This window comes from Bufo bufo, chromosome 3 (genome assembly GCF_905171765.1).
Source record: "Bufo bufo chromosome 3, aBufBuf1.1, whole genome shotgun sequence".
In the NCBI taxonomy this organism is placed as follows: Eukaryota; Metazoa; Chordata; class Amphibia; order Anura; family Bufonidae; genus Bufo; species Bufo bufo.
The window spans coordinates 87,607,127-87,633,968 of record NC_053391.1 but is presented as its reverse complement, the minus strand read 5'-3'; the positions used below and the strand labels follow the sequence as shown (position 1 = coordinate 87,633,968).

The 26,842-nt window shown below is 42.9% G+C and overlaps 2 protein-coding genes across 6 annotated transcripts in view; one reads left to right on the top strand and one right to left on the bottom strand.

Annotated features, from left to right (window-relative positions):
- CMSS1 (cms1 ribosomal small subunit homolog) overlaps positions 1-26,842 on the top strand; it is a 338,805-nt gene that overhangs the window by 173,444 nt on the left and 138,519 nt on the right. The gene's annotated exons all lie outside the window — the stretch shown is intronic.
- Positions 1-26,842, bottom strand: part of LOC120994610 (filamin A-interacting protein 1-like) — a 195,612-nt gene that overhangs the window by 68,471 nt on the left and 100,299 nt on the right. The window contains exon 1 of one of the 4 annotated variants that reach the window (XM_040423296.1): positions 18,992-19,152. The exons of the other annotated variants lie outside the window; for them this stretch is intronic. The gene's annotated coding sequence lies outside the window, so the exon portion shown is untranslated. Of the gene's footprint in view, positions 1-18,991; positions 19,153-26,842 lie in introns of those variants that run through there. 4 annotated transcript variants of the gene reach the window in all.

Sequence of the window (26,842 nt, the reverse complement as noted above, 5' to 3'; positions counted from 1 at the left end):
GGCCGATATTGGGAATCTTTCTTCTATTCTTCCCCCCGCCCCCCCCCCCCCCCAGTAACGCCATATTACATCTATTATTGGCGTCTTGGCGTTCCGTAATATGAAAACCACTATATTGTGTTTCTGGTTTATTTTTCTTATATTTGTTTGTTGTTTTTTTGTTTTTCTTTATGGAGAAAATTCTTTTCTGCAACTTAACTACAATTGGGGATATGATTGCATTTAAGTTAATAGACTCCTGTATAGATGAGGGGGGTAGATATGTGATTCTAATTTGTGAACTCAATAATATGCGGTTTACTCTTGTAGCAGTATATGCTCCCAACAGACGACAGCTTAGAGGCTTTTTGCACTGGTTGATTCGCTAAAGAAGGGGTCTTTTCTGTACATGGGTGACTTTAATTTGCTTATGTGGCCTGAGCTGGACTCCTCAGCTATGTCCGCGGTAATCAGATCTTTGAAATCTAATAAACCTCCTGGCCCAGGCGGCATTTCTAATGATTACTATAAGCAATTCGCTCCTCTTTTGGCACCATATCTCCATAGAATGTTTCATTATGTATGTAGTTCAGGAACTTTCCGTAGTGAGATGCTTCCTGCTACGATAGTTGCTTTGCCAAAACTGGGGAAATCACCTGATAGACCTGAGATTTTCCGTCCATTTTCCCTGCTAAACACTGACCTGAAATTGTATGCGAAGATCTTAGCTACTAGACTGGCTGCCGTTCTCCCTACACTAATTCTTAGGGAACAAATGGGATTTGTTCAGGGTAGACAGTCGATGGATGGAACGAGGAGATTTTTGGATCTGGTGGGGAGGGTGGAGGCTGTTGGATGCCTTCTCTGCTTCTCTCTCTTGATGCGGAGAAGGCGTTCGACAGGGTACACTGGGGCTACCTGGGAGCAGTCTTAAAATAAAGTGGCATTAAAAACAGAGAGCGCCTTTAGGGTCCATTCACACGTCCATAACGCGTTTTGCGGATCCGCAAAACACGGACATGGTAATGTGCGTTCCGCATTTTTCAGACCCCACATTGCCGGCACTAATAGAATATGCCTATTCTTGTCCGCAATCGCGGACAAGAATAGGACATGTTCTATTTTTTTCGGGAACGGAAATGAACGGGTCCACAATTCAGTTTCTAAGGAGTTTATTATTGGATTTGTGCAGGCCATTTTTAATGATGACCTATTCTCAGGATAGATCATCAATATCTGATCAGTGGGGGTTGAACACCAGGCACCCCCCCGATCAGCTGATTGAAGAGGAGTGGGAACTCCATGTGAGCGCTACTTCCTTTTCATTACACTGCGTCATTGAAGTCTCGCAAAATCAATTTTAGCTCACAATGAGTACAGTACAGTAATAATAAAACATTGCCCCCAAATGTGTCCATAGACACTGAATGAAACGGAGCTGCACTACCAGGAACAGCCACAAGAAAATGTATAGTGCTCTACCTGACTAACAATTAAGAGCCTGCTAGGCTCGCTGGAGCTTCACATCCCTTTCATTTCACTAGTAGTTGGACACCCACCAATCTGATTTAGATTACCTATCCTAAGAATAGACCATCAATATTAGAGTTACATAAAACACAATAACACCTTTTAAAGAGGACCTTTCACCTTTCCTTCATCGAAAAAAAAAAAAGCAATATCGCATATCCTCAATATGCCCTACACTGCTACTAATATTGTAATGTTAAGACTGGTGAAAGGTCCTCTTTAAGCTCACTAGAAGGCCAAACAGGTTGTCCCATGAAGACCTCTTATCACATATCCTGTGGATAGCGAATAAGTATTTGATCAGCAAGGTCCTACCGCTGGGCCCCCCTGATAATGAGAACCGCGACTGGTGCTCCCCCTATTGAATGGAGCAGTGGTAACACATTCACACTGCTGCTCCATTGAACTGTATGAGGCTGCCAGAGATAGCGGAGTGCTTGTGCTTTGGAGTTGAATGGAACTGTGGACACACATGCCACTCCATTCAGAGGCAGAGCACAGGCTTCCATTCACATGATCATCAGGGGGCTCCGCCAGACCTTTATTCCCTATTCTGTGGTTGGGGATAAGTTGTCATAAAGGGACAACCACTATAATATAAGCATGGGAGTAGCAGGCATAGTTGAGTGGTGCCACTTTCCAAGTTTTGTTCTAGTTTTCCATAATTTTTGTTAAACCCATAGCAGCCTGGCTCTGTCGGGCAGTCTGTATTCTGCTAATGGTTTTGCAAAAGCAACAGATAACTTCCATATGACTATTTGCAGATTGATAAAGATCTCTAATAATAGGGGATAAGGAAGTGCTGGTCATGAAATTCGATAATATATTAATGAGCCAACCTAGAGGAGGTCCAGCATCAAATCCACAAAACGTTTTACTCTCCCTGTCTGTGGAGCATCCAGCATGTCCATGCATTGGATGAAGCCTATTGATTTCAACAAGCACCATGTAATATTCCATTTCCCCTCTGGTGGCTCTGCAGACAAACTGAACACTTGCCGCCAAGTTCTTCTACAGATTACAGGACCAGAACCTGCTGTTGCCAGCTAAGTCTTGGGGGCCCTACCAGCAAATCCCAGAGAACTCCTTTATCTACATTGTATTTTCTTACTACATTAGACCATCCGAGAATTTCAAAGAATGTCCTATTCTGGTCCCTTTCTAGACATTTCTATTGATGGGAGTGACAACACAATGGAATGCACATGGAAGCATTTAATTTTCACAGATCCATTTTTTTTTTTTATGGATGGGAAATCAGGATGGGTCGTGTGAAATCAGCTCTTCCCTTCTGATCAGTTTAAAAGCATTGCACTCTTGGCACCACTGTGCTCTGTTGGGTTATTTTTCAGAGATTATCTGCAGAAAGGGCTAATGTTTCCAGGTTTGTTAAGCTACCATATAAGGCTACATTTTCTTTTCGAGCAGTATCGTTCCATTTTTACGGGCTGCCTTGTTTATAATTATTTGTTGCTAAAGCCTGGCTTAAAATAATAGTCTTCTTCTGCCGGCACATAACGCAGTAGTGACATCACTAACCAAAAATTGCTACACGGCCCTAACGAGGAGCTCTTCTAGTTTACAATGCAAGGTTTTTATGTGATGGTGAACTGCGACAATAGGTAGCTTGTGTCTGCGGTTATTACATGGGTGTTCAGGTTACATACGGTGTTGTCATCCTCCGCACTAACATTCATAGATGCAATCATGACCTTTGTATAAGTAACAAGGGCTACAAGTCAGAGGTCACATTCCTGGCAGAAGCATGATTATTCTGCATTTTACACGGAATTTCCTTTTGTATGTAAAATGTAGGGTTAACTCATGTGACCATGACGCCATCTATATATAATGTTGTAAACATCCCTTTATAGGCGTGCATCTTCATGTCCCCCGGCATGTTTCAATGCCATTGTCTTGACAACGAGAAATACAAAGAATACATACAGTCGATGTATAAGCTTTGCTAATGTGGAGATACTGTCCAAGTTTGTTCATAGGTAATGCGTAAAATAGAATAATTTCAGCTACTATTTCACAATTAATGTTGAAGTAATTTCCATCAAGCAGAACAGGAATTTAAACATTATTTCTAGTGCATGGATTTAGATTGTATACAACTGTATTGACTTCATTTGACCTCTATCCCCCAGTGTCACAAACCAGCGGGTGTGAACCCATTGTGCCACGTGTCCTACCTCCTCTAAGGGCGTTGTCTAAGTGAACCCCTCGTTCCGGCGACAGTTGGCAGGAGATCGGTGAGACTGGCAACACGTGGTTTGATCTGACATGTTTTCCGTTTAGATCAAATGACATCTGTGTTGTGTCTGGTGCTTGCCTCACCTTCTTTCCCCAGGTGTGGCTATTATGGTCATTTGACCGTCTCTATTTATTGTTTCTCCCACTATGCTATGCGGTTTATAGCTTCTGTTGGAGTTTTGGATTGTTGGTTTGTGGATCTCAGCTGAGTTCCTGGTGCTGCCATAGCCACTTGAAGTTAAGTGTTTTCTTTACCTTTTGTATTTTGTTTGGGTTATTTTGTGTGTTTCATTTCCCTGTCATTTGTATTAAGGCCTGAGGGAGACTCCTGTTCGTCCTTCCTTTTGGAGGAACAGGTTGTCCCAGTCCTGACATTAGTACCAGGGTCCTATAGGGTGAGTTAGGACACTAGGTATTCCGGTGTATAAACTGACCTATCTCTGGGGTCGGTTCATACTGGTAGGGTTTTACTATGAGATGTCCATTTCCTTTCCCCTAGTTTCCAGGTATTATTCCCTCACCCCTTTCCCTCCTATCTTCGATGTGGTGTTTCCCTCCCACACTCGAACGTGACACCCTGATGGTGTGGAAAGACTTTCACGAGGGATACATCAGGTCACTACATCTTGAGGAGGATACGCACATGAGGCAGATGGCGGACCAGGAGGTACCTGAGAAAGGTACCAGAGGTACAGGCATTGTCAGCAGGCTGAGTCGTAACCAGGTGCAACAGTGCAGGACCGAAGGATGAGGCAGAGGCAAAGTCAGACAGGCAATAGGTCAGGGCAGGCGGCACAGATACAGGTCAGGCAATCCGGGTCACCAACAGGAGAGTCAAGGCAAGCAGGCAGGGATCAAACTGGTAGCAGAGTCCAGGAACACAAGTACGAGTCAGGAACATAAGCGGATATCAGGAACCTTAGCAGGCACAAGGACCTTGACACTGAGGCATCTGGGAAGGGGGCTGAGCCACTTATATATGTGCAGGAGGGCTAGGATTGGTTGGCGAAGTCACATGATCCAACCCATAAAACAACCCTTAAGGAAATGCTGCAGGAAACAAGCAGCAAGCATGCTGTGGCCAGGGCTGAAAGGAAACACTGGCAGCAGATCATCGCTGAACACAGCGCCCTGGCATATGGATCAAAATTACCTCCCTCTGGATATGCAGAGGGCCTCACAAATCTAAACCATCACACACAGATATGCTATGCATTTGGAAAGTCTTCAGACATTTTCACTCCCCCCCCCCTTTTTTTTTTTTTCCATATGTTGCGGCCTTGTGTATCAATCTGCACTCGATACACTATAATGGGAAAGTGAAAACAGAATTTTAGAAATTTTAGCAAATTTATAAAAAAGGAAAAGCAAAAATTTTGCATGGACATAAGTATTCAAACCCGTTGCTATGGCACTTGAAATTTAGCTCTGGGGGCCTTCCATTTCTCTTGATCATCTCAAAGCTGACAATGCATATCAAAGCAAAAACTAAGCCATGAGGGGGAAAGAACTGCCTGTTGAGCTCAGAGACAGAATTGTGTGGAGGCTCAGATCGGGAGAAGGGTACAAAAAATGCTGCTGCACTGAAAGTTCCCAAGAGCACAGTGGCCTCCATAATTCTTAAATGAAAGACATTTGGAACAATCAGGACTCTTCCTAGAGTTGACTACCCTACCAAAGTCAGGGAAAGGGCGTTAAGAGAGATGACCACTCTGGTTGAGCTCCAAAGATTCTGTGTGTAGGAGAAACTTCCAGAATGTCAACCATCACTGCAGCACTGCAAGAATCTGGGATTTATGGCACAGTTTGCAAAAAGTAGCCTCTCCTCAGTAAAAGATGCATGGAAGCCACCAGGAGTTTGCAGAAATCAGATTCTCTGGTCTGATAAAAAAAAGATTGAACTTTTTGACCTCAATTCCAGGCATTGCCCAAAACCATCCCTACAGTGAAGCATGGTGGTGGCTCCATCATGCTGTGGGGTTGTTTTTCAGCACCTGGGAAAGGGAGACTGGTCAGAGTTGAGGGAAAGCTGAATGGAGTAAAGTACAGAGATATTCTATATCCAGAGTGCTCTGGACCTCGGACTGGATCGAAGGTTCACCTTCCAACAAGACAATGATCCAAAGCACACAGCCAAGAAAACACAGGAGTGACTTAGGGACAACTCCATGATTATCCTTAAGTAGCGCAGGCAGAGCTCTGACCTGAACCCAATCAAACATCTCTGGAGAGACCTGAAAATGGCTGTCCACCGACGATCCCCATCCAACCTGACAGGGCAATAGAGGATCTGCAGAAAAGAATGGCAGAAAATCCCCCAAATCCAGGTGTGTAAACCTTGTGGCATCATACCCACAAAGACTGGAGGCTGTAATTGCTGCTACAGGAGCTTCAACTATGTCAATGCGAGATTTTAGTTTTTCCTTTTCAATAAATTTGCAGATTTCTAACATTCTGTTTTCACTTATTCATTTTTGAGTGCAGATTGATGGTAATATATTTTTTTCATATTCGTACAAGGCCGCAACATAACAAAATGTGAAAAAAGTTAAAGGTTCTGCAGACTTTCCAAATGCATTTTATTAGTGGTTGTACAGTAGAAAGCAGAATTCAACTTGAATTTTGGATTCTCCACTGGAAATATCCAGATCCTGCTTGTGGTGGATATCAAGGCAGAACTACAGCATGAAGATCATGTGCCCATTTGTAAAATCTAGAACAGTTCCCGCCAGAAATCTTTTATTGAATTTATTTCCTGATATGAGATCCTTTGGTCCAGAACCCAAGTATTATGATCAAAGCCTCTACATCCACTATAGTTACACCCCTGCACCAAGGCTATTTGTCTGTTAAAGTTCTTGGGTCCATAGTTTTTGAAGTTGATCAAATCCTAACCATATTCCAAATGTTTTGATCCAGGGAAAGGCGAAAGCCCCTGTTGCCAGCTTCTCCTCGTTACAGGTAAAAATCAACTCCCTCAACTCCAAGTCTGGCATCCAGAGTGGTTGCTGTGGGCATCTAAGACGGTTTTCCTTTACACTACTTTTGATAAATCTCCCCCAAAGTTGTGATGCAAAGAGAATGAGGCAAATTTATGAAAACTGTCTAAAAGAAAAGCTGTCTTTGTTGCCCATTGCAACCAATCATGTTGCAGCCTTTATTTTTCCAGAGCTATATTAAAAATGAAAGCTGGGCTGTGATTGACTGCCATGGGTCCCAGACAATCTTTGTTAAAACGTTTTCATAAATCTCCTCCAGGGTTTTCCTCCTTAAAACAAGGTCACATGGATTTGTGTTGAAGCTTGGAAGGGTGACACTGCTTTGTAGATTTCCTGCAATTTATCACATTTCGGAGAGACCTGATGTTGCCCGGTAGTCCTGTCCTTACATCGTTTGCTCTATGAAGGCCGTTTGTACATGACAGAATTTAAGATGTGCTCTGTTATTAAAATGAAATAAATCCCTTATTTAGCCAAAGGTTATGTAATATATAAGCAGCTAATAAATATACTTGATTTACACATTAAATATTACAACACATTAACTTTATTTAGGCTTCCCTTAAGACTTGAATTTTTTAAGATTTGGTTCTTGTGAAACATAAATGGCTTTTCTTTTAATTCAGAACTCGTATATCATCAAGCACCGTGTACTTGTCACTAAAATGAGTTTTCATTATAATTCTGTCCTCCGACCAGTGAGGAATCTCACAGAGAACCAACAGATTTATCATACTGAGTTTTATGATCTGCATTGTGTAAGCCGAGTACAGATTTATGCTCTTCCTTCTTACGAAATCCGAACGTACAGATGTTTGTATGGGAAATACTCTTTTTATAACCAGTATCTATAATATGGATATGGGAGCAGAGAAAACACAAAGAATAAAGGCTCATCTACATGGGTCGATAGACAGGGCAGTGATCCAGAATCAACCTTTTTTTTTTCTTAGGATTGCCTGCTCATTTAGTTGCATACCTTTGTAGGGGATAAACAATCACTACTACGATCATTCATCCCCATACAGATTCATTGTTTGTCAGTTGCACATTCAAGTTTACACAGGGCGATGTGCTGATTTGTTGTGATGCATAATTCCTGATAATTATCAGGAACGAGCATTCATAGAAACGTTTGTAGTCGATAATTGGCCTGATCTTCGGCTCATGTAAATGAAACGTAGGCTCATTTCACACATGCCTCAAGGAAGTCTGTTCCAGCAGAGAAGAGCCTGCCAGAGTTCTCTGGATCTGGCATAGTCGGTTAATGCCTCATGCTCGCTAGACCCTTTTGACTATAATGGGATGCCCCTGGGGATCCTGCCGTTCTCCGGTATATATACCGGAATTCTGACGGACAAAACCAGGCATAGTGCATTGCATATTTACTCACAGCGGTGACCTGCTCACCCTGCGTCACATGTGAGGGGACCAGGTCACTGCTGCGGCCTGTGATTGGCTGCAGCGGTCACGTGTGTCCCCCTCAATGGTTGTTGTCCTCTGCACACGTGGGAGCGGAACTGCTGGCTTAGGAGACCGACAGACCAGACCCAACGGCGGGGATCAGGTAAGCATCACCCCCACCCTGGGTCACACAGGTCTGGGACACTCTTTTAGAGCTGGATAACCCCTTTAAGTAGCATGATTTACTAACACGTTAGTTAGGGTACTTTCACACTTGCGGCAGAGGATTCTGGCAGGCAGTTCCGTCGCCGGATCCGTCAAAACGTATGCAAACTGATGTCATTTGTCAGACGGATCAGTCGGACAAATGCATTGAAATGCCGGATCCGTCTCTCCGGTGTCATCCGGAAAAACGGATCCGGCATTTTTATTTTTTCAAATTTTTTGTGGTCTGAGCGTGCGCAGACCGCAATGCCAGATCCTTTTTGCCAGAACACTCAGGGCCGGATCCGGCATTAATGCATTTTAATGGGAAAAAATGCTGGCAAGTCTTCCGAAATTATGGACGGAGAGAAAACCGTAGCATGCTGCGGTATTATCTCCATTCTCCATTCCAAGACATCCTGATACATCCTGAACTGATTGCTCTCTATTCAGAATGCATTAGGATAAAACTGATCAGTTATTTTTCCGGTATTGAGCCCCTAGGACGGAACTCAATGCCAAAAAAGAATAACGCTAGTGTGAAAGTACCCTAAGAAAAAGCTTAACATTACCATTTTACTACAGTAAATCTGACATATGGTGCCCAAATAATACTGTCTGGAAGTTATCTAAATAACACTACTCTAGTCATGTCCAATTTGAGTAGTAGAGCAGAGGGGGAAGATACTAAAACCTAATTTTTATTATTACATCTAAAATGCCTAATACACACTAGATACAATATTACCATGATGGAGAGAAAGTGAACTTGCAATATATATAGATAGGTAGTGTCTTGTATACAGTAAGCAATTGGTTCTAGTGACGATTGGGTGTGAGCGTATCTAACGTTGAACTGGAGTGGCTTCTACCTCAACCCTAATGCTCTACAGATATCCATACTGACTCGCCCTACCAGGTGACAAGTAGCATGGCTTGGGAACATAGTTATATGCAGTGCAGATTTCTTTCTGTCGATTTGTGCGCCAACTGTGGGATTGATGGTGCAAGTTCCACATGCCCAGGTCATGCCAGTAGCGAGACTTGATGCTCCTGGGTTGTCTATCCACTGTTTTTTCACAGACAGCTCAAAGGTCAACAGACCCGTTTGGCTGGGACGTTTTCATTCTTCCCATTTTGCTGTGTTCTACTAGAACTAGCAAGTGGATGCTACTGTAGCAGTGAGGTGTTCTAGAGCTGACATCCATGAGCTAATCACTCTGACAGAGCATGCATTGTCTGTGGAGCTTCTCTTAACATCAGTTGGGACTAATAAACAATTAGAAAGAGTTAGGCAAGAATAACACATCCCCACAGTTCACGTTTTTCTCTTGGGAGCAATGAACCTGCTTTTGTTACCTTAACGTTTGTTTGGTTTGCTCAACATGTCGGAGAACTGGCTTGTTGGGTTATGGTAAGTCAGACTAGTAGTGGTCCTCAGCCGGAGAATTGTTTTTCTCTGCACCATTTCACCCTATCCATCTATGTGTCATGATGGTGTGTTACAGATCTGTCTTATATAGAGGAAGCCAGTAACAAATAAAATAATATAGGGCCAGGCCATCTAACATGGTGGCCTAACCAATTTTAACAAAAAAAAATTGAGTAAAATGGTATAACATTTATAATTGTTATAAAGACCATTTCAATGTTATTTTGTTACTTAAAAATGTTTTCTGGGACCTAGAACATGCTGAATACCCATCTTAATTACACATTACACTTTTCAAAGTTGTGAGGATTGGCTTCTGGAGATGCTCCTCTTCTGAAAATCCTGGTTCCACTGACATGTCCTTTACCAGGTGTCCAGCCTCAGCTATGGACAGGACATAAGTCCACTGTGGACGGGGCAGAACTCTATCGCTCCTTGCCGTATGCGCATACTCCTAAACTGACCCCGTTTGTGGATCTGTGGAAAAGTTCTGACCCTGTCCACAGCATAAGTGACTTCTCATCTATAGTGCAGGTGAGGATGTAACATCAACAGAACAAGTATTTTAGAAGAGGAACATCACGTAACCGGGCTCCTGAGAGGATGTTCCACGCAAGTATATAACAAATTTTGGCTAAGTTTACACATCAGTTATTTGGTCAGTTATTGCCATCAGTTTCTATCAGTTATTGTGAGCCAAAACCAGTAGAGAAGCCTACTCTGAGATGAGGTATAATGGAAAGATTTGCTCCTGTTCTATGTTTTTGACCTGCACCTGGTTTTCATTCACAATAACTGATGGAAATAACTGAAGTGTGAATTATCTGTAATCAAGGTGGGTTTGCCAGACCTACTGGGTCCCAGGAAAACCCCTTGAAGGTGAACAGTAAAACGGCATAAAAATGGTATAACAATGGTGGCATTGCTGTGTTTCAGACATGCCCAGGGTAGAAAACCCATTTTCATATTCTCTGTTAGAAGCTAACAAAGAAACTTTTTGGAGAGTGGTTACAAAAAACATCTCTTGCTCTGTAAGACCTGACCTATCCTATAATACATAGACAACCCATTGATTTGAATGGGCGCTGTATAATGTTCTGGATGAACTGTGTTGCGGCACTGTAGGGAACTTGAACACTTTATGTCCAGGTATCCCCATAGAGAACAGCTGATCGCTGGGGGTTTAAAATACCCTTCTAACAAGTAGGCAGTGTCCAAAGTGAAGAACCCCTTTAAGGTCAGAATTGGTACTTAGTGTTAAACTGTTGAACAGTTTTGGGTACTTTTACACTAGCATTAGAAGATTCCGGCAAATCCGTATGCAAACAGAGATCATTTGTTTCCGGGTGCGGATCCGTCTGACAAATGCATTGAAATACCGGATCCATCTCTCCGGTGTCATCTGGAAAAAAACGGATCCGTCAATGCGGCCATTTCTTGAACACTTGGTACCGGATCCAGCATTAATACATTTCAATGGAAATTCCGGCAAGTGTTCTGGAATTTTGGCCGGAGAAAATACCGGCCAAATACAGTAAAAAGGACGGAACGGAAGACATCCTGATGCATACTGAACGGATTGCATTCCATTCAGAATGCATCAGGATAAAACTGATGCATTTTTTTTTTCCGGTATTGAGCCCCTATGACGGAACTTAATACCGGAAAACTTTAGCGCTCGTGTTAAAGTAGCCTTAAAACGTAAATGAAGATGATGAAATTTTGTTGAGTAGCAAATGCATTTTACTATTTCCTGGCCTTTAGGATGCATTTTGGTGGATCACTACAGTATTTCATAGATCATCATAGATGAATGTATTATATTGTATCCTTTCTCCTAAACTGGAAATCTTTAGGGCTCATGCACACTACATAGCTGCTATATTGCGTTATAACTTGCGTCAAGGTGCATGATGCCTTATTGTTTCCCCAATTTTTTTCTAGATGGTAATTCTCCAGTATAAAAGTCATGACCTGTGTGTGTTCTGTTCTGTCCTTTTAGGGCTCTTTCACACTTGCGTTGTCCGGATCCGTCGTGCACTCCATTTGCCGGAGGTGCCCGCCGGATCCGGAAAAACGCAAGTGAACTGAAAGCATTTGAAGACGGATCCGTCTTCAAAATGCGTTCAGTGTTACTATGGCACCCAGGACGCTATTAAAGTCCTGGCTCCCATAGTAGTAGTGGGGAGCGGGGGAGCAGTATACTTACAGTCCGTGCGGCTCCCGGGGCGCTCCAGAATGACGTCAGAGCGCCCCATGCGCATGGATGACGTGATCCATGTGATCACGTCACCCATGCGCGCGGGGCGCCCTGACGTCACTCTGGAGCGCCCGGGGAGCCGCACGGACGGTAAGTATACTGCTCCCCCGCTCCCCACTACACTTTACCATGGCTGCCAGGACTTTAGCGTCCTGGCAGCCATGGTAACCATTCAGAAAAAGCTAAACGTCGGATCCGGTAATGCGCCTAAACGACATTTAGCTTAAGGCCGGATCCGGATTAATGCCTTTCAATGGGCATTAATTCCGGATCCGGCCTTGCGGCAAGTGTTCAGGATTTTTGGCCGGAGCAAAAAGCGCAGCATGCTGCGGTATTTTCTCCGGCCAAAAAACGTTCCGGTCCGGAACTGAAGACATCCTGATGCATCCTGAACGGATTTCTCTCCATTCAGAATGCATTAGGATAAAACTGATCAGGATTCTTCCGGCATAGAGCCCCGACGACGGAACTCTATGCCGGAAGAAAAGAACGCAAGTGTGAAAGAGCCCTTAGGTTCTATAAGACATCATTGCCTTTTTATTGTTTTATGTGTTATTGGTGTTGCGCCACCATTTAATGTTGTTCTAATATAATGTAGCGTGAAAAACTAGTTACAATACTTTTGTCATTTACTTTCTGTTACTCAAATGCTCCAGTTACTAAAATGCTCTCTTTATTTCATTATAATGGGGCCCCTGGTGTTTAATCTTTATAATAATATATATGTCTACCTATTGGGCTGATGAGCATGGTCGCACATGTTCAATTTTATCTTCCCACTGCCTTTCTGTTAGGGCTCATGCACACGACCGTATGTTTTTTGCGGTCCGCAATAAATACGGATGTTCTATTTTTTTGCGGAACGGAAATATGGACATACGGAAACGGAAAGCACACGGAGTAACTTCCGTTTTTTTTTTGCGGACCCATTGAAATTAATAGTTCCGTATACGGTCCGCAAAAGAAACAGAATGGACACGGAAAGAATATACGTCTGTGTGCATGAGCCCTTAGAAGCTAGTTACAGGCGCTAAAGCACCACCCCAACGCAGTGGCAAGGAAAGAGATGCAGCACGTAGGACACCCCTCTTAGCTGTAACAGGGAGAAAGCAGCAGCAGCAGAAAGGAAACGTCCCCTGAGCTGTGACAGGGAGAGAGCTGCAGCAGAAAGGATACACCCCCTGAACTGTCAGCGTGCAATACATCTAGCAGGCCTTATGGAGCAATGAATACTGAAACTGCTAGATCCATATGAGGTACAGAGCTGGGTCTGGCTTTGTTAGAAAGAGACTGTCATGTAGTATATGTCTGATTTTGTTATTTCACATCGGTCATGGCATTACCCCTTAAAGCGAAAGAATCCTACCTTGCGTGCAAAGCCAGCAAAAGTTTTTAGTGTCCTCGGGGCTCGCTCACCAAATCCTATTGACAAGCTCATACCACAGCTAGAAGCTAATTGAATAATATTTGATATTGATACTAGACGTTGGTCTTAATCACCCGTTACAATGGCTGCACTAATCCTAACCTTAAGCACTAAAGACCAAGAAGTCACTTTGCAGTATGTACAACGCTCACGGAGAAGGTAACCTTCCTGCTGAGATTAGATTTAATGACCTAAGTCATTGTAACTCCTTGAATTCATGTAATGCTGGTTTAATGCTTGTAAAACCTCCACAAATTAATAGTCTTCAATGGCTCCTAGAAATAACAGAGCTTTCATTCTAGCCATGAATATGGAGACTTTAAAAAGCTCCTGTTGCGTACCTCCCCTTACCCTCAGGGCTCTTACAATTCTGCGATAAGTGGCCTACTAACTTGGATTTTTTTTTATTTTCAGCCCCGTAAAATGCAATCAACCCGCATGTGCCCGTGGGAGTATGGAGATAAGACATTCGAGATCTTACACAAGCGGCGGTGCCCTTGACTCACAGAATTACATTCAGAGCAATGTCCTGTGTTCTCACTCACTGGGACTGGGTTAAACCATGGCTGGTTACAATATACTCAACTTTTTAGTTTGTTTTCTTACTTACGGTCCTTGAACCAGTTGACATAAGAGCTCACCCTATTTGGTTGCCTTTACTTTACTTTAAGTCTACACCCTCTTCATATCTGGTGACTATCATCTATGGACTGCTCCTGGACATTCCTGGGGAGCGGATCCTCACCGCACTTTCGCAACTGATAGGGAATTGTAAAATTAGGTTTTTTTTTTGCAAGAGGTGGTTGAAGGCTTTTGTCTTGAAGGGGTTGTCCCATCTTGGTCTTTCATGGCCAAGATAGGAATAACTGGCGTGCCAGTCAGGGGAGGTGGAGTTGTGGAAATTGGTGAGGTACGGCACCCCTTCTTTCGTAACTCCCACCTCAGTGAACAGGAACTGTGCAACTATCGCAGCAAGATACAGTGCGCTGCTTCTGTAACTGACTGTGTTACGTTGTTTGCGTAGCTCCCATTCAGTACCATTGGAGTTACGGAATTGGCGGAATGTTTCCCTAAGTGCATCCCCCCCTAGCTGACCGCCACTTGACTATATACGTCTGGGTGGTCATCCTTTATCTGTTCATGGACGTTTTAAAACGTCCTTGCAGAGATTGCAGCTGCAGGAGCAGGGTGCCAGCTGTCAGGGACAGCCACTCTCCCCATAAAGAAAACAGGAATGGTTTTTCACTGTCCCTGCCTTTCCCATTTCTATATACAATGAGCACTGTGTATAGAGATCAGGAAGTAGTAATGCCTCTTCCTGCTGCGGTCCCAGTGGTTATATGACCTCTGGGGCGCGGGAGTCTGCGTGAGCTGCTGGATTTTGGCAGACTCAGATCAGCTGTGCAGTGAGGTTGTTAAGCGATGTATAACCTCTCTGGGGGATGCATTTCTAAATGGGGGGCTAAATGGGGGCTGGCGGATCCTCCGCCAATTCTAAATGTAAGATGGCTGCCTAGTTGACTTACATTTTGACCTTTTTCTATGCCGAAAACAGGCATAGAAAATGGTAAATGCGACAAGCTTTCCAGCCTATAAGACAGGGCTCGACAAATCCCAGGCGCCAGGTCGCCATGGCGACCAGGAATTTAGTCCTGGCGCTTGGGTATTTGTCAGCCCGTTTTCAAAGGTGCCCGGCCGATGGGTGCGGAGCTGCCGTTCTGTCCGGAGGCAGCACCGTGTGAAACGGCTCCTCAGTCTGAGTCAGCTCCGTCACAGCACACAATAGCAGAGACGCTGGCAGCAGGGAGGGGAGGGGCTCGGGAGGAGTGTAATCTGATCCTAGAGTGGAAGCTGCTTCTGCCAGCCCCTCCCCTCCCCGCCCACCAACCAATCAGAGCTGAGGCAAGGCAAGCACTAACAGCTCTGAGTCACTGACACAAGTACAGGAGGGAGTCTAAGTAAGAAAGAATCGAATGAGTCACAGGTTAAAAGAATCTAATCCGACTTAGTTAGTGACTCATTCGATTCTTTGAGTTAAAAGAACAGGTTACACTGAGGCTGTGCTGATGCTTTTGCAGCAGTGATAAGACAGTGACAGGACACAGTTTAGATTACAGTGTGAATTAACCCTTTATGATCAAATTGGCTTCTCAAGGAGATCTATATGTTAAAGGCATCCCTTCTTCTGTCTCATTCAGTAGCTATAGAACTAAGCCTACTTTCACACTTGCGGCAGGATGGATCTGGCAGGCGGTTCACCCTGTCAGATCCGTCCTTCCGCTGTTTCGCCGGACCGCAGCTCTGTCCCTATTGACTATAATGGGGGCAGAGCTCTGGCGCAGCACGGCAGTGCATGGTAAAAGTACTGCATGTCCAACTTTTTAGTCCGGCGGCCTCTCACCGCGAACTGCCATGCTGCGCCGGAGCTCCACCCCCGTCCCCATTATAGTCAATAGGGTCCGGGGACGGAGCGACGGTATATGTAACATGGTATACAGCATTATTGGGGGGCTCTATGGAGAAGTGGGGGGGAAGCACTATGGGGGCACCTACTGGGGGCTTTATGACGCGGCTCCGCCTGGCTCCTAACTTTTTTAGCTGGCTCCTAGATTCCAAGGAAATTTGTCAAGCCCTGCTATAAGACACCTAATATTGGCATATTTCAGCTTAATAAATGACCCCCATAGACTTGTATTATGGGTTAAATCTAAAAGAAAAAAAAAAATATCTGAAAAGAAAAAAACTAGAAATTTCTCCCAGAATTCAAACCTGGGATCTCTACATGCAAAACCAATCACTTGCCACCAAGCTAACGCTATGGCATTACCACAGAGATGCATGTCTATGCTTATAAGCTAACAGATATTACTAGTGTCTTTATTATCATATATTGTGCTTGTGAATGAAGTAGTAATATGTATATTATCTTTCTGAGCAGATCTCAGTGTGGTAAAGCTGTAGAGCAGAGGGGGTGTTACAAAGTAGTGCTCAAAGGATTCAGCCCCACCTCCTGGTGCTCAAACTTCTCATTTGTATAAGAATAAAAACATAGATTTCCCTGCAGCTGTTTAGCATGCAGACAAAAGAAAGGTTGTCTGGTTTAATAGGGTTGATCCCGGTGACAGAGCAGGTTTAAGTCTATGCCGGGATTTTCTGTACCATGCATGTGGAGCTCTGACTTTGTTTTCAGCTGTGCCTGTTATTTCAAGATATTTTACTGCTATACTTGTATGCATGTTTGATAATCATAAAACCAAAAAAGATGTTTTTAACGTGAAATATTTTTTTAAGCTAAATCCTTAGCTGCTGATAGTAAAAAATCATTTTCAGAAAGTACAAGCTGGACATAAGTTATGGGACTGGTTTAATTTCCAGTGTGTCCTCTTCACACAATTCACTGCTATCATTTTAATGCGCAGCAGTCTTGACATATTTTTCTTGTCGACACAGATTAAAATGTTTTTTCACATTTTTCTCTCCGCATGCACACGCCAGTGCCAACAGTTAAAACCATATATTTTTCAGATTAAACCATCTATTACTGATAGATAATGACAGAGCAGGAGCAGAAGGCACCAGTTAGTCTGCATTAGCTCATGGATTCTGGATAACTTTGTAGTCGACTATAAGATTTGTGAAATTCTACCTCTGTATGCTGACTTTTCATCGCTTCATGCCTGATGAATAGTCCACTTTACTAACTTTCTGACAGGTCACTCACAAGCTGCCTGAGAGCTCCCTCCACAGTGGCTTATTTAAAGAGCCCTGCCGTTTTATCCGATTTTGGATTTGCGAATTAGTGCTATATTATCTGGTATGATGTCATTCCTGTTAGTCAAATGCGTCTGGATTTCATACAAGCTTTCTTGACATTTACCAGGTGATAACCATTTTCTCCAAATTATCCTCATATTTTCTGTTGCCTGTTTTAGATTATACCTCTGGTATTTATGTGATGTATGCTTTGCACTTTTTGGTTCTGTGTGTTTTATGCATTTGTTAGTTTTATGAATTAGTCCTGTACTGTATGTAGTTTTTCATTCAAAAGGTTCTCCAGGACTTAAACATTTGAAGGCCTATGCTTAGTTCCTTGGCGGTCTGGACTCCTGGACCCCTGTCGAAGAGCACAGCACCTCTTCTGTTTGGTTGGCTGCTCCTGGTATTGCAACTCATTCCATTCTGTTTCATTTAGGTTCATGGTCTGTGCTGTAGTACCAGGCACAACTATCTGCACAGATAACCCACTATGCCAGTGCTTAACAGATTGCTGGAGGTTGTAGGTCCTACAATCAAACAATGACTTATTTTAAGGATAGCCAATGTTAAAGGCAGAGAACCTCTTAAATGTCTAACTGCAGCACTCTATTTATTCAGATAAAGGGGAGGTCCTTAATAAGTCTTCTGAACCAAAAGCTCAAATTATGTTTGCCTTTAGGGGCCAATTCTAATCCAGGGAGCAATTAGATTTCTTTTTTTTTAATGGCCAGACCAGTTAAGTAGCAGCAACAAACTTCTAGGCACGCTGGTTACCTTAGTCAAATGAGGTGCATCAGGGATAGGTTTCTGGCTGTGATAGTAAGTTCAAGCACCTCTAAATGGTCCTCTATCATGTAATATATAGTAAAGTTTAACTTGGTGTAGAGGGTGCCCCTAGGCACTAGAGCCATAGTACATCCCTAACATCTGCACCCACTTCAGTTACCCTCTGATATTTCCACTCTCCATGTTGGCTTAAATATTTACATCTGACTGATTGAACCTTTCATGGGGGAGTCAGAAGATAGAGCTGTCTACTTGTTTGGCCACCAGTCATCTCTGGTATAGCGTTAGACAGGATTTGCATTCAATCATAAGGACGTTTGGCCTTGAAAACCAGAGAGGGAAAAATCTGGGCCAGGCAATAACTGAGATGTCCATGGATAGCTGGATGTTTTGTATGCTCTCCAACCACTTTTGATTGTTTCCGTTCCATAATTGCAGACAAGATCCTGTGTAAAATATTTTTAGCAATTTTTTTTATTTAGCCAACATACATTTCTTACTGACAAGAAATATTAAATATATGGTCAGTAGTAAAATGCAATACACATATAGACTGACCAGAAGGCAAACTTGTCTGTGTAAGGACGGAGGCTTTGCTCAATGTCTAACTTACAACACATGCAAAGAAGTGAGAGCCCTGGAGATTTTTTTTATTCAGTTTTGTTTAGCTAGAGCTCCGTGACATCAGTATGTCAGTGATGTCAGGTATTCTTCCCCTTGTGCGCCTTTGATATTTGTTCTTGTTCTAGAGCAAACATGCATTAAATAGATTTTTGTCCATTTTTCCCTTATGTATATATATATATATATTTTTTTTTTTTTTATCCAATCACTATGATTTATATGATCCTCGGTATAATGGTAGCTGCCATCTCATACATTATTGCTATTATGAAACATTTAATATGATTCTAATTACATCTTTGAATTTTACATTTTCCTTCTAAGAATCACACCTTGGTTGGCGTCTATCTCCACGCTTGTTGGTTGGATAGGTGGACCTTCTAATGTGATGGAAGAGCTCTGCTGTGTTCTCAGTGAAGTCTTCTCATTATCATGTGATTCATCTTCTCTTAGCACTTCCTCCCAAGATAAAGTTTCTCTACAATATAGGAGATGCACCATGCAGCCATTTTATATCCAGATGAAAAGGGGTTGGGATAAGTACAAATTGCTCTAACTCTGGCTCACACCTGGTTTTGTTTTACCGCTTAGATTATTAGCTTTAAAACAAGATCTGACTCGTATCTCTAGCTGCTATACAGCCTGAGATAGAGCTTGTTAACAGTTTTGGATTCCCTGACTTCAGACTATATATCATTATCATATATAATATGTTATAATAGTTCTTTAAAATGTAAAATATGTACTAAAATATCAAAAGCCTCATACAATAAACAGATGTGGTGGATCTCAGATAGTTTTCTAAACTTTGCATTTCATATTTGCTTATATTTATCATCACCGTTTACAGCTTTCATGATCTCGCCTTTCATATTCACTTTCCTAATGGAAACATTCTGCTATTTCTTTACATGGCGATATTTGCTAAAACAAATAAATGCCATTTCCGTTCTTGCTGCAGCCTTCCAAAATGATGTTTTGCCTGCACACCACTTCTGAACGTGACTTTGCTGGGACTGAACAATAATGTTTATTTTGTTCCCTGCAGAGCAAGTGGTGGCCCTTTCAAAACTCCTGTCTTGACGCTGCACAGAAACTTGTATAGACACATATTATTTATGACCCAGCTCTGTATGTCACAGACTGAATGCCATGGCTTGTAAAGCGGTGAGCCCATAGAAGTGAATTGGGGCATTGCATCAAAGCACATGTGCCTTATTGTGCAGAAAAGGATTATATTTTACCTGACAAATGGACTGAAATTTTTATGAACCACAGTATTTCCAAAGCACAATTTAACTTCATACATCATCCAGTGTCTCATATATGCTTTCAGTAGCTATCAGCCGAACGCTTGTTTGACTCTCAACTCCCCCATACACATGCACAGTCTGGGCAGCTTTTCTCATGAGAAGAACGTCGGTTTGGGCATGTTGAAGTTTAATATTCCAGATTCTTCTTTTCTCCCCGACATATTCTGTCGGGGGAGAGTCTGTAAACACTTAAGATTGTCTGGCCCCCTAAGGTTGTCTAGCCCCTCCGAAATAGATGGGTTCTGATCGCTTTGCTGTCAAGGGCGGATAGGCCATAGATCTTACAGGGAAATTTCCCAGTAGGCCCTCAAGTCCTCCTTTCTGCCGTTGGCCTGGTACATAATGAGCTCTCAGAGATAATTAACTCTGTGAGAAGCAGGTACTCATGTACTCAGCCAGCAAACACACATGTCCTCCTAAATGCAACTGCTGTGGCCTGCATTTAACCTCCTAAGCCCCCTCTGTAGACAATTGGAGGAAGAAGACAGAAAATGGTGGCTATTGATGGCCACAATAGAGGGACAGCTTTTGGGCAAATATATTGTGCTGGTTTGTGGTTATTTTGCGCTGTGGTATTGCTGACCCTGCCTACTTGTCTTGCCTCGTCCTCTGTCAGATTGTGCCCCCCCCCCTACAACTTGAGGACCATTTTTTGTTTGTTTTTCCAGGGCCACTTAAAATTCCCAGTCCGCACCTGTTTGCTGACAAATTAGCAAATCTGTTGTCAGGAAATGCACTTATAAACCAGTTAGGGATGCGCAAATCGTATCGGAGCTCCAGTTAGGGAGCTCCGTACAGTATTAGAATGTATTGGCTCCGATGAGCCAAAGTTATTGCTTCGCAAAGTCGTGTAATGACTTCGGAAATTAATTTGTACTATAAAAAAACATTTCTTGAACTTTAAAGGGGTTGTCTCGCTTCAGTAAGTGGCATTTATCATGTAGAGAAAGTTAAAACAAGACAGTTACTAATGTATTGTTATTATTAGAGATGAGCGAATTTCATATTTAGAAATTCGTTAACGCTTCATTTGGTGGTAAAAGCAGAATTGCGTTATGGATTCCGTTACCACGGACCATACCGCAATTCTATGACTCAATGCATAACGGAATGCCTTTAGAGGCATTCCGTTATTCCTTCCATCATAATAGAAGTCTATGCGCTGCAAAACGGATCCGTCCTGTTTCCCTTATGCAGGGGAGTCCTCTCCTGCATAACGGAAACTGGACAGATCCGTTATGCAGGCCATAGACTTCTATTATGACGGAATGAATAATGGAATGCCTCTAAAGGCATTCCGTAATGCATTCAATCATAGAATTGCGTTATGGTCCGTGATAACGGAATCCATAACGCAATTCTGCTTTTACCACCAAACGAAGCGTGAACGAATTTCAGAACATGAAATTCACTCATCTCTAGTTATTATCCAGATTACTTCCCGGAACTCTTAAAAATGCCTTTGCCCTGCTCGATTTAGCGCAGGGCAAAGGAGAGCATCAGAACTGCTCCGATGCTCTTGTCAGGGGGGCTGCTTGGGTGAAAATGGTGGTATGTCCAGGTTCAGCTGTGAACCCGGACAACCCCTTTTACTTTCTCTACATGATAAATGCAACTTACTGAAGTGAGACAACCCCTTTAATGACATGAGTTATATGAAAGTTTATCTTTACTTGCCATCCGTTACTTGTCTGACTTTTTATAGCATGAATGATGCCGGGTTCATCCACAGTGAGTCTTGATGTCATCTAAACATGGATCATCCCTTGACCATGTATCATGTATTTGTTCCTGCCAGGAGGTGACGGCATACTAAATCTGTAGAAGTATATGTAACCATGTACAAGGTCTACACCTTGTGTACTGCCGTCATGTAAATGAACATGTTTAAACTATTATGCTATTGAGGGTTTATTTTTAGGGTAGATCTTGGACAGTCTGCACATTCTTATATGATATGTCAATGACTGGTTCATATTATCGTACAATATTTATTGATTCCAACTGGATTATGTCACCAGAACCTGGGACATATTATCTGGAAGAATTTCCGATGTTAAGAGTTGATTTTTGACATCACAGCGTATCCCCTCAGCCCAACACGCAGGAAATTAGCCACACTATTCAGGTTTATTAATGGCACATGTGCTGTATATTATATCCTCGGCCGTGTGTTGAATCCCTTCTTCTGTCATTGTGATAGCCTTCAAAGGTCCTGATCTCCATGGAGAAGAAGCGTTAGTGTGCACTCTAGAACAATTTGCATACTGTAACTACAGTAGGGCCTTTTTGGAAAAAATATAAGTTTGTGAAAATGTCTTTTTTTATTTTGCCACTTGATATATTGGATTCAGATTTTGCTTGGGTTGATGACTTCTATAGACTTTAGCCATCTCTACATTCAATCACCACATGGATGCCGCAACTGCCTCACCAAAGCTCATGAGAGCCCTATTTTCCAGGTTGTTGGGTGTCTTACCTTTGAAACCCCCATCTATCGGACACAAATGGTGTATCCTATGACAACAAGACAGGACAGTCATTAGACTGAACGGTGGTTGTCAAAATAGGTGACAACCGCTATAGAAGACAAGAGGTCATTTTATGCTGTCATGTTTGCAGAAAGGAAAAATAATTATGACTACTTACAAAGATAACTGGCCTGTCCTGGATTAATTTAAAAAAATAGACGGCTATTTCGCCCCCCTACCTCCCCCCCCAAAAAAACAGGGCCATTTTTTTCTATAGGTTGTGTCTGGTATTGCAGCTCAGCCCTTTTTCTTGAATGGTGCTGAGCTGCATACCAGATAGATGCCATCTGTGGTCTAGAGTGGTGCTTTTTTGGAGAGGAGGGAAAGCAAACCTCATAAACCTTATAATTGAAAATAAAAATGGCTTATAATGGGGTTATTATTTTGGATGGAAGGGGTAAGTAAAGCATAAAAAAAAATCAAACCTAGCTGGCTAGTCTGTCGTCACTAGCACAATCGGAAGTATTGGAGCTCCCATGCTTATTAGATCACTAGAAACTGTTGGGGTCATTTATCAATCTGATATATGCCTAAGGGCTCATTCACTTGACCGTATGAATGGGTCTGCATCCGTTCCACAATTTTCCGGGATGGGCGTGGACCTATTCATTTCAACGGGGCCGCAAAAGTTGTGGACAGCACACCATGTGCTGTCCGCATCTGTTTCTCCGTTCCGTGGCCCTGCAAAAAAGATAGAACATTTTGTGGACAAGAATAGGCATTTCTATAATGGGTGGAACGCATCAGTGTTTTTCGGATCTGAAATGTGGACCGCAAAACATGGCACGGTCGTGTAAATAAGCCCTAAATTAGGCGTACTTCATCTGCAATTTTTCCCCGCTCACGCCAGGTCTAAAAAAGTGGGCCGGGAAGGGTACTGGCTAGTAGGCCTGTCTCATTTACCATTTTCTACACCTGTTTTAGGCGTAGAAAAAGGTTTAAATATAAGACGGCTAGGAAGCTATCTTACATGTAGAACTGGCGGAGGATCCGCCGAAGTTATGAAGAGGCCGGCGCCTCTTCATAGCTTTGGCGGATCCCCCACCAGCTTAGGGCTTTATTAACACCGGCGTCTAAAACGCTGGTCTTAATAAATGTGCCCCTATGAGTTATCGGACCATAGTCTCATATGTATAGACCGCTTATACTTGAGGTGCACTATCTGCTCAGTAGTGGGTGTCTTATCAGACTCAGAATTTTGATCTGAATTTTTTAATGAGACGCTGCACGCATAAGGAATAACAAGTCGTCGCATATTTTGGCTCAGTAGGAGTATGGCGATAACCATTCCGGCTTTACCACAGGTTGCATAAAGTCTACAAGAATTAAATCCCCATGGCATAATTAATTTCAATGCAGTCTCCAGGAATTAAAACACCAGTGATGACATCACCACATGCCATCTCCTGGAATTGATGTAAGAACAGGTGGTGAAGTAAGGAGTGGAAGATATAACATGATACCCTGAAAATTACAGTATTTCACATTAACAGCTTTGTGCATTGCATTATGTCACCAACACTTGGGACTCATTAATGAGGAAAAATATTGCACATGTTTACACTGTTATTAAGTGGGACGGCCATGGAGATAGGATTTAGTTAGTTGTGTGGACTATGGAAATCCATGAAGAAGCAAGCCCTTGTTCAGACTGGCCCCTTGATGGTGCAAAGGCATGCAGTGCTTCCTGAGTGGGAACAGGTTAGATGATCCCACCAACATTCTGTCCTACAAGGCATGGAGCAGTGACTACTAGACCCTTCTGTACTGGGGTGGCATGAACTACAGCCACATAAGCAGTTTTTGGAGTCCCCCTTTTCTCTGTAAAATCGGAAAGAAGAAAACGAGAGCGCCCCCTAAGGTAGTATTGTAAGGAGACTTTCAGATTCACATTTGTGAATGCTTATTACCTGCCTTGATGTGCTATGATATTTGGCACAACTCAATAGTGGACATATCAAGTCATCCTTAGGGTCCATTCACACGTTCGTGAACGTGTCCGCACCCGTTCCGCAATTCTGCGGAACGGGTGCGGACCCATTCATTCTCTATGAGGCAGGGATGGATGCGGACACCACACAGTGTGTTGATAAAGATAAATCGGTCAGCACTCGCTTTAATGCACGCCGCGTGGGATCAGGACCAGTTCCACGTGCAATGAAGTAAAGGATCCCAGCAGACGTGACTTGATGCTCATAAGAAATTTATTGCAGTGTAACAATATGTCCCATATTCTAGGACGCGTTTCGGCTAAAACGCGTCCTAGAATTTGGGACATATTGTTACCCTGCAATAAATTTCCTATGAGCATCAAGTCACGCCTGCTGGGATCCTTTACCACACAGTGTGTTGTCTGCATCCTCATTTCCGTAGCGCCCCCCCAATCTTCCGGTCCACTGCTCCGGAAAAGAATAGGCAGTTCTATGGGGTTGCCGGCCGGGTGTATTGCGGATCCGCAATACACTACGGACGTGTGAATGGACCCTTAAAGGGGTTGTCCAGGCTTTTACTATTAATGCCCTATCCTCAGGATAGCAATCAAACCACAGGTGACGACAGCATCTCCAGTCGATCTTTATTCATCATACTTCCATGAATGTGTACTAAAAGAGCAGTAAAGTGCAACGTTTCGGCTACATATTAGCCTTTTCACTTTACTGCTCTTTTTGTAGACATTCATGGAAGTACGATGAATAAAGATCGACTGGAGATGCTGCCGTCACCTGTGGTTTGATTGCTGATCTGTGGACCGTTGGGGATCTACGGTCGTGGACAGGCTGTTGCATTCCCGTATCGTCTAGAAGGTCCGTGGGTGCTGCTCTTAATCACTATTGTTTTACTATCCTCAGGATAGGTCATCAATATCAGATCGGTGGGGTCCAACACCCGGCCCCCCCACCAATCATCTGTATGAGGAGATGGCGCGTGCAGTGCGCACGTGCCATCTCTCTTCCTTTCGGCTGTTGCCGTCTATGGTCTTTGCTGTCTATCGGCCCCCCGCCGATCTGATATTGATGACCTATCCTGAGGATAAGTCATCAATAGTAAAAAAAAGCCTGGGCAACCTCTTTAATCTAGGACAGTAAAGGCTGCCAGCTCCACACCAGACAACATCCACACTCCTCCTTAGCAGGGACAGTATCTCAATGAAATCTGACCATCAATGGAAAAAATCTTATCTTCAAGGCAAGTCCTAAGAATCTTCCATAAATGATGATTGATAATATGGTGGGTGTGATGCCAACGGGTTTATTGGAATAAAAACCACATACAACTATAAAACATAGAGGATATGAATTTCGTCACTGGATCAGAGTCCTTCATCAGGCCTGATGGTCCAAACACATAGCCTTCATGTCTTAAACTTTTATCTGGTTTTCATGACAATAAACCTGACTGGTTTCAAACTGGTACCAGTCATCTTTTATGGCAGATGAATACATCAGCACTCCGAAAGAGAAGCTCTTAACACTGGTGATTACATTTTCTCTATAAATGTCCATCGCCACATGCGACTCTTGATGGCTTTATTTTATTTGCTGCTAGTCTAGTTAGGGTCAGTTCACACAGCAAATTTTCAAAATACACGTGTGAAAAATCAGCTCTGGATCCAAGCAGATTTTTACGCCTCAAAATTACGTTTTAACGCGTTTTTTGACACTATTTTCTTTTAAGCCTTTTTCAGGCAGATTTTTGATGTTTTTTGGGGGTTTTTTTTGGGACTCAGCTATTCTTTAGAACTTTTCCCACAACAGTTTTTTGGCGTGTTTTTTGCACGTAAAAAAAGGAGTAAAAAAAAAAACGTGCAAAAATCAGTCGTGTGAACTGACCGTTACACTTAAAATGAATTCTGCAAAGAATATTTCTTAGACATTGAAAGCTACTGTAATAGCACTTTAGATTACTAATATATGACAGCCATGATCCCCAAGTGATGATCACTAGGCCATGGCTGCAGTGTGGGGAAGGGATGTTTCTTAGGGTATGTTCATGGGACGTTCAGTCTATACATTCGGTGTCCTGTTCAAATTAAAATCAGCCTGTGGGAAAGATGGGTCTGTGTTAGGAGACCGAAAATGAAGGCAGCTGCATCTCCAAATACATACTGCAAAAACAAAAGACAAAATTAGGCTGAGTTTACATCTGTGTTGAAATTTCCGTTCTTCTGATCCATCAGAAGAACAGAAAAAAAAAACGGAGTCCGTTATTTTGTGCATCAGTCGAGCTCAGTTTACATCAGTTTTTGTCAGACATAAGTTATTTTTGAGAAAGAGTCCTACATGCAGGACTTTTTTGCTCGTGAAATATCTGATGGACCTAAGAAAAACTGATGCAAGCT